At 46.7% G+C, this 19,086-nt stretch overlaps 1 protein-coding gene across 8 annotated transcripts in view; it reads left to right on the top strand.

Annotated features, from left to right (window-relative positions):
- Window positions 1-19,086, top strand: part of MAP4 (microtubule associated protein 4) — a 276,281-nt gene that overhangs the window by 52,517 nt on the left and 204,678 nt on the right. For all 8 annotated transcript variants that reach the window (XM_073329155.2, XM_073329157.2, XM_073329156.2 and 5 more), the window contains exon 2: window positions 3,801-3,852. The gene's annotated coding sequence lies outside the window, so the exon portion shown is untranslated. The remainder of the gene's footprint in view (window positions 1-3,800; window positions 3,853-19,086) is intronic.

Below are 19,086 nucleotides of genomic sequence, written 5' to 3'. Positions count from 1 at the left end.
TTAGATGACAGGAACACAGTTCCAAACAGAGCTTGTAGGTACAAACAGGACCCCTCAGTCAGGTCCCTCTGGGGGGCAGGGAGCTTAGACCCCAGACTTGGGGCTCCCTCTGTTTCCCCAGACCGCTCCAAACTGAGACCCCCTCTAGCAGTCTCACCTAGCCTCCCCCTGGCTCCTCCTCTAGCCTTAGTCCAGTTTTCTGGGCAAAGGTGTCACCTGGCCCCAACCTCCTTCCTGGCTCAGGTATCATCCCTCAAGTGAAGTCACCCCCTGCTATCCCATCCCCAATGCAGACAGTCCCAGTAAAACTCCCCTGCGACATCCCTAGGTCAGTCCTCCCCACTCCCCGCTCTGTCACAGGAGCAGATGCCGTATGAGAAGAGATTAATAAGACTGGGACTTTTCAGCTTGGAAAAGAGGAGTGAGGGGGAGGGATATGATAGAGATCTATAAAATCATGACTAGTGTGGAGAAAGTAAATAAGGAAGTGTTATTTACTCCTTCCCATAACACAAGAAGTAGGGGCCACCAAATTAATAGGCAGCAAGTTTAAAACAAACAAAAGGAAGTATTTTTTCACACAATGTGCAGTCAAACTGTGGAACTCCTTGCCAGAGGATGTTGTGAAGGCCAAAACTATAACAGGATTCAAAAAAGAACTAGATAAATTCATGGAGGATAGGTCCATCAATGGCTATTAGCCAAGATGGGCAGGGATGGTCGTCTTAGCGACTGTTTGCCAGAAGCTGGGAATGTGCGACAGGGGATGGATCACTTGATGATAACCTATTGTGTTCATTCCCTCTGGGGCCCTTGGCATTGGCCACTGTTGGAAGACCGGATACTGGGCTAGAGGGACCCTTGGTCTGACCCAGGCTGGCCGTTCTTATGTTCTTATCTAGTGTGTTTTTAGCTCTCTTTAATGTGTTAAGGGAGGCATGCTTTTCTAAGTGTTGATCACACTCTGTTTACTTTTGTTCTATATCTTCTTTCTTTACATTTGTTTGTTTGCTTCAGCACCATTTGGCCAGACAGCTCTCTCTGGACCCCTAGTTATCAGCCACAGTTTGAGAGCCTCTGGCCTAGAACAAAATAGCTTTAATGTTTTATATTTTTTTTCCCGTGGAGGGATTTGGGCTTTTGGGGCAGTTGAGATCAAAGGAACATAATATGATGGATGATTTGAGTTATATTGAGGACTATCATTCTGTGCAGTTTTCATAGCAAGAAGTTACGGCAAATGTATCTTTGTCAAAGAAAATGGATGAAATTCTGGTTTCATTGAAGTCAGTGGGAAAGCTCCCATTGACTTTAATGGGGCCAAGATATAATCCAGTGATTTTAGTCAATCTAATTTATCAAATCATAACTGTAATATTGCCAGTCCCAAGTGCTCAAAAATAATCAGGCTCCCCAAAATCACGGAACTTCAAAACATCATTTTGTGCTTTTTATTTACATGCCTACTTTTGAATTTTAGAGTACACTTGGATCACATATTCAAGCTCTTCTCTGCAATCATGAGGGCTAGAAACATACTGTTTTTTCAAATGAAAGTGGAGAGACTAACTTACTTGCACAATTCCAGGACCTACGATTCTAAGAAATTTTTTTCTGAGAATCGTGATAAAATTGTGAGTTGCAACACTATTTTGTGTGTGATTTATGTGTCAGGGTTCCTGTCAGCTGCTACATTGCTGTGAATCCTCTGTTCTTTCCTCAAGTTCCAGGTGCCTGTCTTGCAGGACTCCTTCCCTCTGAAGAATGAATGTTAATACTCTGCATGTACTGGCTAGTAGAGTGTACAAGCCATGAGGGTGATATTTTTCTTGATGCTTCTCCTCCCAGAGTACGTCACCACTCAGTTCTCTTATGGTTGCACCAGTGCTGCTGCTTGTGTGCCTTTGTACTAACTTGATTTCTGATAGCTTACGTTCTGATCTTTCATTGCTCTGGTTCAGTTTTATTCTGCACTTAGTCACGAGGTAGCCGTTGTTGGTGAATGGCTGGTATAGGTCATAAGCACCAGGAGTGCCATGTTAGCAACATTTGTTGTTTGACTCTGATGCTGTGTTCTCATGCCATGAAGCATAACCCAGAAGACACAAAATTCCAGTATCAGTTTACCTTTAGTGATGTCTCTTGCAGCTATATTGTATTTCATTTGTTCAGTTTCAATTTAATTTACATTTTGTGTATATGTATTAATTGACAAAATAACGAAACAGCTGATACAGGACTTGGTCAAGAATTAAAGGAGGGTAATATAATTAATGCCAATCAACATGGGTTTATGGAAAATAGATTTTGTCAAACTAACGTAATCTCTTCAGAGATCTAGCTTGGTTGATAAAGGTAATAGTGTTGAGATAATAGACTTCTGTGAGGCATTTGACTTGGTTCTGTATGGCGTTTTGATTAAGAAACTAGAATGATACAAAATCAACATGGCACATGTTAAATGATTAAAAACGGGTTAACTGACAAGTCTCCAAATGTAACTGTAAACAGGGAATTTTCACTGAGCGGCTGTGTTTCTAGAGGGGTCCTGCAAAGATTGGTTCTTGGCACTCTGCTGTTAATCATTTTAATCAGTGACCTGCTAGAAAACATAATCATTAGTGACCAAGTTTGTAGATGACACAAAGATAGAGGAAAGTGGTTAATGAAGAAGACAGGTCACTGGCACAGAGTTATCTGGATCATTTAGGCAAAAGCAAACAATATGTTTCAGTGCAGCCAAATGTGAAGTCATACATGTAGGAACTAAGAATACAGGACATGCATATTGGCTGAGAGGGACTCTACCTTGCGAAGCAGTGACTCTCTGAAAGTACTTGGGGTTATGGGGATAATCAGCTGAACATAAGATGATGGTGCAAAGTTGCACGGAAAAGGGTAATGTGATCGTTGGATGTATAAACATGGGAATATTGATTAGGTGTAAGAAGGTTATATGGCCTCTGTATTTGGCACTGGTTCAGATGCTACTGAAATATCCTTCCCAGAAGGATGTTGATAAATTGGCAAGGGTTCAGAGGGAAGCCACGAGAATGATTAAAGAACTGGAAAACCTGCTTTATAGTGATACTTGGGGAGTTCGATCTATTTAGGTTAACAAAGAAGTTTTAAGGGCTGATTTGATCAGTCTGTAAGTATTTACATGGGGAACAGGGATTTGATGATAGAGGACTCTTCAGTTTACCAGACAAAGGCATACCAAGATTCCAGTAGGTGAAGCCAGACAAATTCAGACTAGAAATGAGGTGCAGATTTTTAACAGTGAGGATAATTAACCACTGGAATAATTTACCAAGGATTGTGGTGGATTCTCCATCACTGCATAATTTTAAATCAACGTTGCATGTTTTTCTAACAAAGATGCTCTAGTTCAAACAGGAGGTCAGACTGGATGACTAGATGCAGGAGGTCAGACTAGATGACCTCAATGGTTCCTTCTGGCTTTTTTCAAGAATGACTTGAACAGTGCTATCTAGCCTTTTATTAGAGGCTGCTGTACAACTTGCTTCCTAGACTGTTACAGTTAGGGTTCAGGGCTGGGTTAGTAACCTAACGTCTGCTTTAGTTTGTGTTGTCATTGAGGCATAAGCCAAGCGAGAGGGTCCCAGGCCACAGAAATGGGAAAACAGCAAAGTAAAATTTCCAGTGGACTAGTTTGTACAAAGCCATGGACTAAAATTTGGGCTGGCCAGCCCTGATAAAGATCAGTCTCTGTGACACCCAAGTAGTTGATTATAACCTTGGCTTCCTTTTTAATTGTGTATTCATTTATTTTACAGATCAGCAGTTTGTGGAGATTAAGGACACACAAAGGGAACATCTGCTTTTAAGGTATGGAATCATCTCTCATTAAAGATATATTCCATATTTGAAATCCACAAAATTTTGAAGCAGAATCATTGGTGCATACATACTGAAACATCAGTTGGAAAATCGTAGCCATAATATGGTGTGTGGAGACTGCTTAGGCTCCCGCTGGAGTTTAGCCGCAAAGCTGGGCAGGCAGGTCCAGCTGCTTCAGCTGACTGGGGATGAAATGGGGAGTGTAGTCTGGTAGAATCTGTAAGTCCTAATGCTAGGCATTGTGTGTGGGACCCTCCCATGGAAGTCTCTGCAGAATGAATATGCGCTGAAAGCATTTTAACAACATGAAATCCTTCCCTCTTCCTTGGAAGATCTTCAGTTTTCCTTGTTTTGCTCAGGTTCTCAGACTTGAGGCTTCTTTATTGTTTCTGGCACTTGCATCTGCTCAGTTTTAGGTAGCAGAGTCTAAATGTGGTCCAAAGGATGTAATTTCTGGCAGGCTGGACCTCTTTCCTTTTCTTGTTTCTTCTATCAGTTTTTTCCTCCTTTACCGCAGCCTGTCTGGTCTCGTGTTGTGTCATCTGTTTGTTCTGCTGATGCAGAGTTTGAGTGACCCAATTGTACACGATTCTTTTGTGGGGAAGAGGTGAGTCTGACTTAGCTTGACAGCATGTTTGGATGAAGTAATTAACAAACCTTGAGTTTGTCACTACCCTAGGCTCAAATGCCACACTTGTTCTTGAATAACAGAAGGTGCTGTGTAGCCAAACTGCTTCATTGTGGTGCACTGGCTCATGTAGCCAAGGGATGATTAAGGAGGTAAGCATATCTGTTCCATAAGACCCTGTGTGCTTGCATATACTAGCAAATAATTAAGAATAAATAGAATTCTGTAACCATTGACTATTTGCGTTGAGAAGAGCCTAGGCTATAATGTAGGAGTATACATGTGACAATGGCTAATTAAATTGCTAAGTACCTTCATATTGTAAAATGTTACCCTTTTTTTTTTTTCAAGCCTCTGCTGTTCCTCAGACTTAGAGGTGTTTGACTAACGCAGTATGTTTCTTCCTGTCTCCACCCAAATTGTGATACAGATACACCAAACAAATCCAGGAAACGTACAAAATTAGTATGAGACGTTGCCATCAAAGTCCATACTTACCTACTGTTAACACCCAATGATACCTGAGATACTTCAGTATATAGAATTAGAACAGGAAATAATTCTGTTAGGTACTAAATGGTAGATGTTGGATTTTTAATGGCAAACCACTGTACTTGGAATGACTAGTTAAAACTGCCCACCCCCTGGAAATTCAGTTATCTCAACTGCATCTTTAAATTGTCCCCACTTCTGTCAGTGTGGAATAAGCTTTATCTTGAATACCTCTTTCTTGGAGGATCTTAACCAGCTACTAGTGTAGAGGTTGAAAAGGTTTGTCTGATTTAATTCACAGTCAAACTTAGGCCTGGTCTGCCCCAGGGGGGCGTAGGAGGGGTTGACCTAAGATACCCAACTTCAGCTACGAGACTAGCGTAGCTGAAGTCGACATATCTTAGGTCAACTTACCTCGCATCCTCATGGCATGGGGTCAACTGCTGTTGTTCTCCCTTCGACTCCCCTTCCGCCTCTCGCCTCGGTGGAGTACAGGAGTCAACGGCAGAGCAATTGGGTATCGATTTATTGCGTCTACACTAGATACGATAAATTGATCCCCGATAGATTGATCACTACCTGCGGATCTGGCGGGTAGTGTAGACATACCCTAAGTAAAGCTTTCCAGCATCCACTCATAACCTGATTTATAAAAGCCAGCTTTAGTGATAGGTTTCAGAGTAGCAGCCGTGTTAGCCCCCAACTAAAACCATCACCTTCCGCCCCCAACTAAAACCTTCCCAACGCATCATCAAGGATCTACAACCTATCCTGAAGGATGACCCATCATTCTCTCAAATCTTGGGAGACTGGCCAGTCCTTGCTTACAGACAGCCCCGCAACCTGAAGCAAATACTCACCAGCAACCATACACCACACCACAGAACCACTAACCCAGGAACCTATCCTTGCAACAAAGCCCATTGCCAACTGTGTCCACATATCTATTCAGGGGACACCATCATAGGGCCTAATCACATCAGCCACACTATCAGAGGCTCGTTCACCTGCACATCTACCAATGTGGTATATGCCATCATGTGCCGGCAATGCCCCTCTGCCATGTACATTGGTCAGACTGGACAGTCTCTACGTAAAAGAATAAATGGACACAAATCAGATGTCAAAAATTATAACATTCATAAACCAGTCGGAGAACACTTCAATCTCTCTGGTCACTCGATCTCTGAGCTAAAAGTCGTAATATTACAACAAAAAGACTTCAACAACAGACTCCAACGAGAGACTGCTGAATTGGAATTAATTTGCAAACTGGATACAATTAACTTAGGCTTGAATAGAGACTGGGAGTGGCTAAGTCATTATGCAAGGTAGCCTATTTCCCCTTGTTTTTTCCTACCCTCCCCCCCACCCAAGACGTTCTTGTTAAACCCTGGATTTGTGCTGGAAATGGCCCACCTTGATTATCATACACATTGTAAGGAGAGTGGTCACTTTAGATAAGCTATTACCAGCAGGAGAGCGGGGTGGGAGGAGGTATTTTTTCATGCTTTGTGTGTATATAAAAAGATCTTCTACATTTTCCACAGTATGCATCCGATGAAGTGAGCTGTAGCTCATGAAAGCTTATGCTCAAATAAATTGGTTAGTCTCTAAGGTGCCACAAGTACTCCTTTTCTTTTTCCTTCAGAAGAGCAGCTGAGCTTGGGGCAGCAGGTAGGGTTGAGGGGTTTGGGGAGGAAGTGCCTTATTATGCAATTTTAATATTGGAGGCTGGTCAGTTTTGTCTTAGTACATCATTTCACATTGTCATTCCCAGTAAAAACAGGCTTTAAAGTAAGAGTCCAAGACATTATTTAGAGAGCTAATAAAATTTGAGAGGATGACAAGTTCAAACACATTCTTCCTACTTGCTCCTTTTATGGCTTTGCAAACATATAAAGCACACTGATCTTTTGGCCATCTTCTGTGCTTCCTCTAGGGGTGTGAAATATTGATGTTTCTCAGTGATATGGTGGTATGGCAGACATCTTAAGTAATAAAGAACACTTTTGATTAGAAATGGACTAGTTTATTTTCATTGCCCAACCTGGGAGGAAATGCAAGAAGTAAACAATTGGCACTAATGGTGAAAAGTAACCTGGATTTCTAAAACCTTCGTCTAATAGTCTAACTTGGTGGAAGTAACGTGGAAATTTATGCTTTTTTGGAAATGATTAAAAAGTTAACAGTGGACTAAGATTGCTTGCTTGTCTGGTACATGATACAGTACATATTTATTCAAAATACTGTGCCAAATAATCTGATAGAAGAGGGGTCGGCAACCTGCGGCACGCATGCCAAAGGCAGCACGCAAGCCGATTTTTAATGGCACACTGCTGCCAGCCAGGGTCCTGGCCGCCTGCCCTGCTCAGCCTGCTGCCTGCCTGAGAGAATGGAACCCACGGCCGGCAGCGGGCTGAGCGGGCCCGGCGGCTGGGACCCCAGCTGGCAGGAGCCGGCGGAACCCCAGACTGGCAGTGGGTGAGCTGGTCTAGGGTTCTGTCCAGCACCTGGCTCAGCCCGCTGATGGTCTGGGGTTCTGGCCACCGGCCCCTTGCCAGCTGGAGTCCCGGCTATCTGCCCTTCTCAGCCTGCTGCCAGCCTGGGATACCAGCCGCTGGCGCTGCTCACCTCACTGCTGGTCTGGGGTTCCAGCCGCCCGGCCCCCTGCCAGCCGGGGTCCGGGCCTCTAGCCCTGCTCAGCCCTCCTGGGGTACCGGCAGCCAGCCCAGGGCTCTGCTCCTTGCCTGGGCCCAGCGCTCTGCAGCCCTTTTCAAAAATTACACTACAATTAGCTTAAAAACTTGAAAACTTAAAAGCTTTGTATATTACAGTAATCGTTAAAAAATGCATAATGTTAATAAATACATAGGTTTGATGAAACAAAGTAGTTGTATTTATGTGACTGTGCTTAATTTGTGTTTTTGATGATTTACCTTCTAAAAAAAACTCGCATGTCTCGCACCCCCAGGGGGTGTGTGCACCCCAGGTTAAGAACCACTGCACTAAACTGATAAGATCTGCATTTTAATTTAATTGGAGCTTCTTAAACGTTTTAAAAACCTTGTTTACTTTACATACAATAGTTTAGTTATATAATATAGACTTAGAGAGAGAGACCTTCTAAAAACGTTAAAATGTATTACCGGTACGCAAAACCTTAAATTAGAGTGAATAAATGAAGACTGGGCACACAACTTCTGAAAGGTTGCCGACCCCAGTGATAGAGTATGGGAAGGAATGGTTCATCTCCCTTCCTAAAGTAGGGTGGAAGTCCTTTATTTTAAGAAAAATGACTTAACCAATTAGCATTGTACTGGATAAAATAGTATGTCCAGTCCCTTATCCTTTTCCTTTCAGCTGGAAACTGCTTGTGTCTATGAGCACACAATACCTTGGCTGCCCATTGAGATTCAGTAATTCCCTAGCTATTGCAGTTTTAAGTTCCACAAGGAAGTGAATCATTCTCTCAAAATGCCCACCTGATAACACCGCAAAGGGATCCAAACCTACTTTTGCACCCCTTTCTCTTCAGAAACCTCAACCTTTGTTTTCCAAGTGGTGCCTCATGTTTGGTCCTAATTAAATTTATTTGTTGTTGAGAGAACGGAAATGTAAATACAATGGTGGTTGAAGTGCAGCAGTTACTCCCTTCCTCCTCTCCACTGACTTCCTGCCTGCATTTAGGAAGGTGGAAACTGATCATAGAATCATAAAATATCAGGGTTGGAAGGGACCTCAGGAGGTCATCTAGTCCAACCCCCTGCTCAAAGCAGGGCCAATCCCCAATTTTTGCCCCAGATCCCGAAATGGCCCCCTCAGGGATTGAACTCTTAACCCTGGGTTTAGCAGGCCAATGCTCAAACCACGGAGCTATCCCTCCCCCCTTTAGCATTAGCTGGCTTTGGGAGAAAAAAATCAGACTAGCTAAATTAAGAAGCCATACAGGTTACAAGCACAAGGGAACTACTAGTCTGAAGAACTATTTTTCTGAACTAAAACTGTGTCATCTCTTGACCTTCAGGCTAGTCCCATGCTCCAACCTGACCACAACCAGTGACTGGCAACACCTGGGAATGATTCCCAGGCCTTTGACAAAATGCTGCAGACAAATATCTGTACTACTTCGAGTGCTTGCTCATATCCATTCCATGTTAGGTGTGTGTGCTCACCACATGCCGGAAGTTTTTCTCTCACCAGTATTCTTAGGGGACTGGCTCTGGTGCCCCCTACATGGTAGAGTATAAGGGGCGCCGCCAGCTCCCCCCACCCTCAGTTCCTTTTTGCCACCAGTGATGGTGCTGGAACATCTGCTGCTTCAGCTAGCGTTGTTTCATTTTCTATTCTTATGAATTCTGAAAACCTGCAATATAGTGGTATATAGTTAGTAGTTTCTTAGTTATGCTGAGTAGTAGTTCTCAACTTTTCGTTAGTCCCAAATGGGACTCAGCCAGGGGATGGGGCATGCCCCGGTCCCCAGGCTTTAAGCCCTGCGATCACTGCAAATGGCCTATGCCCATCAGTGAGCCACATACCAGCTGCCTAAGGTGCTTAGGCAAAGAGCACATAAGTGACAAGTGCCGTATCTGTAAGTCCTTCAAACCTAGGATGAAGAAGGAGCGCGATATCCGTCTGAAAGCACTCCTAATGGAGTCAGCACTCACTCTGGCACCAGGGCAGTGGTCCGAGTACTGCAGTCTCCATGCACAGTGCTCCGCCAGCACTATCCATGAGTCGGCACTGGTCCTCCTCCACGGCTCCAGGGAAGAAGCCAAAAAGGGCTGGGAGGGGAAGCTCTCCTACCTTCTGTAAGAGAAAGGAGAGGGCTAGGGGTCAGCCGCTACCCGTGCCGGGCAGCTCAACACCCTCTTCGGGAAGTCGGGCCCCAGTTCACGTCTAGCAGTGCAGCCCATCCCATGCTTCACCTGCGTCCCCAGATAGCGGTGCAGTCTATAGCCAGCTTCAGATGCTGTTGACGCCCGAAGCCCTTCAAGAGGCTCAAGAGATCCTGATGCCTCCCACACTGGCTGTACTGGTACCCCGGTCTTGGGGAAAACTTGCTTTGGGACCTATGCATGTGTCCCCGCCTCAGCGGTACCGATCCCCATCGAGAGGGACGTCCTGCCAGCGTTTGCCTGCCCGAAGCAGTCACACCTCAGGACTGGAGAGGCAGGCTCAGCGGAGCCCTCTTTGGTCCCCGCAGCGGGGGCACTGGTTGAGGTACTTGAGGTGTACCTCACCGGTAGATTGGCGCAGACCCTATGGCACCGGCCCCGATCATCTCCAAGGGCCTGGTACTGATCCCAGGACTGATCGGGCTCCAGAGATTGCCGATGGCTGGGACGTTGTTGCCTGTCTCCAAGAAGGAGGTCGCCCTACTCAGGATGATCATCCCAGCAACTGGCCTGTAGTAGCTCTTGGTCCCATTCGATGTCCCAGTACTGGTTGAGTAGCGTGAGGCGTGGATCGCTGGGTATCCAATGCAGATCCACCGAATACCATCAGTCCCCGAGATCCCGACCAAGACACTCATCTTGCTCGAACAGGTCGGCTTTGGGACGCAGCGACCGGCTCTGGTTGGACAAGAGCCACCGCTCAGCCTGATCCTGGTCGCCTGGTACCGGCCACTTGGCTGGTAGTTCCAGCTCGGAGCAAGGTTCCCTGACTGTGGGACAAGCACTGGCAGTGCTGACTACATTATCGGCACTGAAACCCATCCCATGGCCCCAGGCTCAGTGGCCGGCACCATGGTATCTGTGGAACCCTTCTGGGTTCACCCTTCCCAGGCTGCTCGATCAGTATTGGGAGCCTCAGAGAGGCCAGTGGCCTCAGTTATCCCATCCCCCTCCGGTGCCCAAGGCTTTGTGGGGTAAGACCCCGCAGGTCCAGGAGGACTCAACGAGAGCGAGCTGCTGGGACTGCCAATGGATGTGCAGGTTCCTGCGGCACCGGCAGCCTCGTCTGACAAGGACGATATCATGCCCAGTTTCTCAAGATGACGCCAAAGTGCACCAGAAACTTTTGAAGAGGGTCGCTTCTAACCTGGGGCTTCAGGCAGAGGAATTGGAAGAGCCCTTGGCCTCTGTTTGTCCTTTGCTCCTTGGCTCCTGCCACAGTGGCTCTACCCTTTCATGAATGGGTTTCTAAAATCACTAATCCCTTGTGACAGACCCCCTCTTCTCTGCCCCCTATCTGTAAAAGGGCCGAACACAAGTACTTCGTGCCAACCAAAGAACATGAGTACTTATACTCCCACCCAGCTCCTAATTCCCTTGTGGTAGAGGTGGTTACCACAAGGAGAGGCAGGGACAACCTGGTGCCACCCCCAAAAAATAAAGACTCAAGGAGGCTGGATCTCTTTGGACATAAGGTTTATTTGTCTTTCATCCTTCAGCTGAGAGTGGCCAACCACCAAGCCCTCCTTGGCTGATTTGTCTTTAATACGTCGCAAGCCATGGCCAAGTTCGAAGGGTTGCTCCCCGAAGCTTCCAAGAAGGAGTTCCGAGTCATCCTTTATCAGGGCACGACTGCGGCCAGGGTGGCCCTCCAGGCAGCATCAGATGCTGCTGATCGCACCATGGCTTCTGCTATCTCCATGGGACAAGCCTCTTGGCTGCTCCTATCTGGGTTGTCCACTGAGACCCAGCAGTAATTGCAGGACCTGCCCTTCGATGGCGGGGCTGTATTTGCGAAGCAAACAGACAGCAAGTTGCGTGGCCTCAAGGACTCCCGCACCACCCTGAAAACCCTGGGTCTTTACGTCCCAGCCCTGGCACGTAAGCGGTTCAAACCGCAGTAGCCTCAGGGCCAGGGAAGCCAGCCTTGGTAGGACCAGCCCCATAAACTAGCCAAGGGTAACAAGTGCTCCCGAGCCACCCGCCTCCACCCTCTGCTCAGTTGGGCTCGACCCGTAATAAGCAGGGTGCCAAACAATCTTTTTGAGGGTGCGCCCGAGGGCAAACTACCAGACTGTTCCCCGCATACATCTTTCCCAGTGTTCTCTGACCGCCTTTCCCTTTTCCTCCCAGCACGGACCGCTATAACTTCGGACCACTAGGTCCTCAGCACAGTGGAATGGGGTTATATCCCTCCAGTTCCTTTCTACTTCCCTTTCCTACCCACCTTTCCCATTCCTCTTCAGGGACCCCTCTCATGAGAGTCTACTCGTGCAGGAGGTAAAGGTGTTACTAGAGCCGGGTGCAGTGGAAGAAGTTCCTCTCGAGAACAGGAACAAAGGGTTCTATTCCTTGTACCTTTTAATCCCAAAGGCCAAGGGCGGTCTACGGACCTCCGAGACTTCAAGTACCTACAGAAACTAAAGGTCCGCATGGTCTCTCTGGCTTCTGTTATCCACTCCCTGGATCCGGGAGACTGGAAGGACTTGTAGGACTCATACTTCCACACAGAGATCTTTCAAGGACACAGACGCTTTCTCCAGTTTATGGTGCAGCCCCACCACTGCCAGTTTACAGTCCTCTCGTTCGGCCTGGCGACAGCACGGAAAATATTTACCAAGTGCATGTCAGTGATAGTGGCTTACCTCAGGTGCCGGGGTATCCAAATCTACTCATACCTTGATGACTGGCTTATCAAGGGTGGCTCTAGGTCACAAGTCTGAAGGGATGTCATGGTGCTTCAAGCTATGTGCCGCTCTCTGGACCTACTGGTGAATGACAAAAAGTCAGTGTTGGTGCCAGTGGAGAGAGTAGAGTTCATCGGAGTGGTCCTCGACTCTACCTGTGCCAGAGCATTTCTGCCACTGGAAAGGTTCCACACGATGGTGAACTTCATCACGGAAGTCTTGCGTTCGCTCTGACTACAGCCAGGGTCTGTCTGCCTTCTGGGCCACATGGCATCATGCACTTACGTGGTCTGCCATGCCAGGCTTCAGATGTGACCTCTGCAGTAATGGCTAGCAACAGTCTATTCCTAGTCCCGAGACCCCCTAGAGAATATTGTTACCATTCCCCAGGTGATACTTACCTTGCTGAGATAATGACAGGTTTCAGAATAACAGCCGTGTTAGTCTGTATCCGCAAAAAGAAAAGGAATACTTGTGGCACCTCAGACTAAAATTTATTTGAGCATAAGCTTTCGTGAGCTACAGCTCACTTCATTGGTGTAGCTCACGAAAGCTTATGCTCAAATAAATTTTAGTCTGAGGTGCCACAAGTATTCCTTTTCTTCTTGCTGAGATAGTGGACCAACCACAGGACAGTCCTAGAAAGGGTTCTGTTCGACAACCCTCTTCACTCCATTGAGTTGGTGTCGGACACCTCGGAGCTCAGCTGGGGAGCACATTTCTGCAACCTCCAGACACAGGGGATGTAGTCCCCAGGCGAGGCGCAATTGCACATAAACATCAAAGAGCTCCGAGTAATCTGGCTGGTGTGTGGAGTTGTCTTGTCCCACCTGTCGGGCAAGGTGGTACGAGTCCTGATGGACAACATAGCCTCGATGTTCTACATCAACAGGCAAGGGGGAGCGCGCTCGTTGGCTCTCTGTCAGAAGGCTTTCCGTCTGTGGGACTTCTGAATCAGCCACGAAATCTACCTGGAAGCTTGTCACCTTCGCGGTGTCCGGAATATGCTGGAAGATCAGCTCAGCAGGGTTTTCTCCTCTTACCATGAGTGGTCACTCCAGTCAGAGGTAGTCTGCATGACCTTCCTAAGGTGGGGAACTCCCCAAATGGACCTGTTTGCTACCAGACAGAACAGGAAATGCCACTGGCTTTGTTCTCGACAGGCTCTGAGCAAGAGCTCCCTCTCCGATGCCTGCCTTCCTGTCATGGTCAGGGAGCCTGATGTACACGTTCCCTCTGATTCCATTCATCAGCAGGGCCCTGGCAAAGATTGAGACACCAGGTGCAGGTTATCATGATCGCCCTGAAGTGGCCTCGCCAGCATTGGTTCGGCACACTCATGAACCTGTCAGCGGCCCCTCCCCAACTGATCAGACCTACTGTTGCAGGACCACGGTTAGCTCTTACACCCCAGCCTCGGGTCCCTCCACTTCTCGGCATGGATGCTGTGTGGCTGAACCCGGAGGAGCGGACCTGTTCAGAAGGAGTCCAACAGGTCCTCCTGGAAAGTAGGAAGCCCTCAACTAGACTGACTTACCTGGCCAAGTGGACGAGGTTTTCCCACTAGGCGCCCAAACAGGAAGTCCCTCCATACAGGCTGTCCTGGACTACTTGCTCCATTTGAGGAACCAGGGCCTGGCACACGCTTCCATTAGAGTGCATCTTGTGGCCATCTCTGCTTTTCACCCGGTGATCCAAGGACTCCCATGACATGACAGTTGGATTCTTGAAAGGGCTGTCAAGGCTGATTCCTCACTCTGGCACTTTGAGTGCAGAAGCCGGGGGCCCGCAAGGATTCTAAAAATTAATACTGGCCACTGCAGGCTTGTATTAAACTCCCAAGGTTACAGCTTATTTCTGACCTTGGATGGGTAGATGCTGCCTCCACCCAAGTGCAAAAAACCCTTTGAGAACCCAGGAAGGCGCACTTGGGAATTTCTTCCCATGGGGTACCCTCAATCCCTTTCTCCCCCCCACTTGCCTCCTCCCGGGGAAGAGCTGAGGAAGAAAACAAAGGAAATCAGCTGTTGCCACCAGCTAATTAAGCAACATACGCACAAACCTCTCACGACACAAAAATCCAGTCTTGTTCTTAAAAAAAAGGTAAATTTTATTAAAAACAAAAAGAAAAGACATTTGGAATGTAGGGTTTTTGCTAGATTTTTAAAAAATTACAAGGATTAAGCATCAAGATAGTTCTCTTGAGGTTCAGTTTAAAGGTTACAAGCAAAGCAAAAGCACCTGGGGTTAGCGCAGAGGAGTCCACAAGCCATAAAGAAATAAGAGAGAGAAACCTAATTGCGTCTTCCTAGACATTTCCTGATCTAATTACATATCTGGGGTTTCAAATGAGTAGTTTCTAGGTATTATTTGGTGATTTTTTCATACCTGGCCCAAAGCTTTTTACAGCATAGTTCCAGCCCTGTCTCTGCTCTCCGGGAGAACAACACAGACAGACAAAGGGGGAAGTTCTTTCCCAATATTAAAAAGTTCTACCCTTCTCATTGGCTCTTTTGGTCAAGTGTCCACTCCCTTCCTTGTACCTATGGACGCTTTACAAGTAAAGCGAGTAGAGAGCAGCTACTAACAGGGGTTTTATAGCTAGCTGGCTGGCTGGGTGCCCATAAAAGGGAGCTCCCCTCCCGCCTTCATTTATCACAGGGCTGGAGAGACTCTTCCCACAGGCGTGGGCTCCCATCCTTCAATGGGATCTTAACTTGGTCCTCTCTAGGCTCACTGGCCCGCCCTTTGAACTGCTGGGTTCCTGCTCCCTTTCTCATCTGTCATGGAAGGTTGCGTTCCTGGTGGTGGTGACGTCAGCGAGACGGGTCTCTGAAATTAAAGCCTTGACCTCAGAACCGCTGTACAGTCTTCGACAAAGACAAGGTTCAGCTGCTGCCCGACCCAGCCTTCCTGCCGAAGGTGGTGTCCTCCTTCAATATGAACCAGGACTGTTTCCTCCCAGTGTTCTGTCCCAAACCACACAAGACTAGTGAAGAGAGGCGTCTTCATACCCTGGACATCCGGAGGGCCTTCGCTTTTACTTAGAATGTACCGAGCCTTTCCGTAAAGTGACTCAACTCTTCAACTCTACAGCAGATAGGATGAAGGGTCATCCAGTGTCCTCGCAGAGGATTTCCATTTGGATCACCTCATGCATAAGGACCTGTTATGACCAGGTGGGATTCCGCCGCTGGTGGTTGTCTGAGCCCACTCGACGAGAGCATCTTCGGCGGCCTTCCTGGTGCACATCCCTATCCAGGACATCTGTAGAGCCATAATGTGATCCTCTGTCCACATGTTTACCGCTCATTATGCCATCCCTCAGCAGGCCAAGGATGACGCTGGGTTCGGCAGAGCTGTGTTGCAATCTATACGTCCATGAACTTGTACCCACCTCCAGGGGTATTGCTTTGGAGTCACCTAATATGGAATGGACATGAGCAAGAAGAAAAGACAGTTACATTTTCCGTAACTGGTGTTCTTCAAGATGTGTTGCTCATGTCCATACCATGACCTGCTCACCTTCCCCACTGTTGGAGTTTCCGACAGGAAGGAACTGAGGGTTGGGGGAGCCGGCCGTGCCCCTTATACCGCACCATGTGGGCACCACTTCAGGGGGTGCCAAAGCCGGTCCCCAACGGATACTGCTGAGGGAAAAACTTCTGGCACCAGTGCATGTGGTAAGTGCCCACTCCTCATATGGAATGGACATGAGCAACACATCTCGAAGAACACCAGTTACGGAAAAGGTCACTGTCTTTTTCCACTTGCACTCCCTTGAAACCTGCATGCAGCCTCTTGATGTGGTGCTCTATGCAAATTCTTTTCATGTTAGTTATTCATTCTTCTCATGAGTGTGTCTGCTGATTTTTAGTATATTTCCCTGAGACAAGCTTACAACAAATTTTTATACAGAATTAGATGAGTAGTTGGGTGTATCTAATATTATTCCTATTGGATGGTAACAGTGTCTAATATTGGGCTTGTTCCAAGCAGGCAGGAATTTACCTGTAAAAGATTTTACCTCTAAAGCAACCAAAAATAGGTCGTTGGCAGGTGGGATTAAATTTGGGCCTCTGGAGCTAAATGCATGAGCTAAAATCCAAATGGCCCTTAGCTAAGGGTTTAGAGCAGACTCATTGCTTTCTTTCCAAGTGGTCTCCATGCCCTTAGATGGGACAGAGCACCATGCCCAGGAGGTGTGTGGGTTACGCCTATACTAGACTGGAATGAGTTAACCCCTCCTGACAGGGCAAGACAGTGCAAAATTTAATGCAGGCCTGTGCTGCCAGAGCTCTGTTCTGATTCCAGATTTCTAGGTGCAGCATGGGAACTGTTCTGGAAGATTCTGTTACTTCAAAGTATTCAGTGTTTTCTCTCCCCCACCTCTGATATGCCTTTCAACTAGCCCTACCTTTGACTGACCCAGTGGGTGGGGTAGCAGCAAGTGGCTGCCGAGGTAGTTCAAGAGGCTGCCGTGAGTTTAGTGTGGCACTAGTGCTTTGAGGGAGCAGTAGTGTTTTCTGGAGGCTATTTCTTTACTTCTTGCATGGCCCACCACTTTCTGTCATAACTGGCTAGTGGTTCTGCACCTAACGTTGCTGCTCCCTTTTCAGAACTGATGAGGTCTACCAAGGCTTTGTGGCATTTGGCCAGCCACATGGCAGGATTTAGCTCAAGCAAAAATCCTCAGGATCCTCTTTAAGAATAAATGTCATGTGACCACTTCAAGTGTATTCTCCTGCTAGAGACAGAATTAAATCAGCACACTGCTGGCGAGTAGATGCAGTAGTTTGTTATATTTAGATGTCTTTACTTACTGGTCTGAGAGATTAAACTAGAAGTCCCAGGCTAGAACAGAAGACCTCGACTATTTTACAGCTGGCATGTTTTCTTTCAGTTTACTTAGTGTTCAGTTTAGTGCTTTCTCAAGCTGAAAGTGCGTTCAGAATGCCCTTTTCTGATGCAAGGAACAGAAGAGCCGGGTTATGAAAGGAGGCATTACCTCAATCTCTAACAGAGTTGCCTGTGTCAGTGACAGGTTTCAGAGTAACAGCCGTGTTAGTCTGTATTCGCAAAAAGAAAAGGAGTACTTGTGGCACCTTAGAGACTAACCAATTTATTTGAGCATAAGCTTTCGTGAGCTACAGCTCACTTCCTCGGATGCACTGTGTCAGTGAGTACGGCACAGATGCTTGCTTGTGTGACCTCAGGTGTGGGTCTGGATATGACATAGACTCTGGAATACACAGCAGTGGAGGCTGAGGTAAATCTTAATGTGTGAGCGAGCCCCTTGCTGGGGGAGAAATTTGATCTGCTTTGTTTTGCAGTCCTAATTTTACATGTTGATATTGGAAAGGGAACACATGGGTAAGTTTTCTTTCCAACCTATAGGTGCTGATGTGAGAAGAGGATTTTCATACTGTGGGAGTTTTAGGTGATAGCTTTATAATCCTTGATAGTTTCAGGATGCCCCAATGGACTCTTATTTCTACTTCATCTGACTCTGAAGCTAAACCATTGCTCACACTTCCTGTCTGTGCTGAAGCAGTAATGTTGTGGAAGGGTGGTGCCCCCTTTTTTTGGTCACAAAGAGAATGTTTTATTCCTAGCTTTCTTGGGAAGACATTGTTCAGAGCAGTTGTGACTGGAGAGAGACTTGTTCTACTCACAGCCTCCAGAGGTGCCTAACAGCTCCTGAAATGTTTCAAGCTGCATGGTTTTAAGCACTTCTTACAAGAACAAATAGACGGGTCCAGCTGTCTCTTTGCATTTTTAAATTAGGATATTTGTGCCTAAATGTAAATAGTTTTCTCTGACAAGCAATGCAAGCAGCAGTGGCCATCAGCATGGGGTGTTTCTAGTAGTTAATTTTTATTTAATTATTCATCTGGCATCAAGTTGAAAGACATAAATTAAACATTAATTTACTTGCAATATATGGTGCAAACAGGCTGCCTTTTTGTGCCGTCCAACTCACCTGTGATTACACATTGATAGTCCAAAATCAGAGAAGCTTCTGTAGAAATGTTACTTGGGCCATGCTCTGAAGATCAGAAAACTGTCCTGACCCAAGCTCTAGAAGGAACAAGTTTTACAGATGCAAATCCTCTGGAAATATCCTGCCTCCAGTCCAAAAGTACCTGATAGGCACTTGGCAGCTATGTCTTCGCTGTCTCAAAACTGCATAGGAAGAGAAGTGGTCTTTATGCTAGCCAGGCCGGAAATCACATAGGGCTCCTTACATTGGAGCCAGCATATTGAATAAGCACTTGGAAGCAGATGAAGTTATTGCATTTTGCCAAGCAGTTGTGTAATATGCTTGCTCTAAATCACTTTGCTTAGCAGAAAGGTCACTACATTCTGCACTAGCTGATGCTTTAATATTGTCTTCACGTGATACATGTAGACTGGTGATTCTCAACCTTCCCCTTGGCCCCACATTTAGCCATATGAGAGGGACAGAGTGGTCATGAACCCCTGGCATCTAGTCGACACCAAGGTCAAGAACCTT

This window comes from Lepidochelys kempii, chromosome 2, assembly GCF_965140285.1.
Source record: "Lepidochelys kempii isolate rLepKem1 chromosome 2, rLepKem1.hap1, whole genome shotgun sequence".
In the NCBI taxonomy this organism is placed as follows: Eukaryota; Metazoa; Chordata; order Testudines; family Cheloniidae; genus Lepidochelys; species Lepidochelys kempii.
Note: the sequence above shows the minus strand (reverse complement) of the source record. Positions and strands in the feature narration are given on the sequence as shown.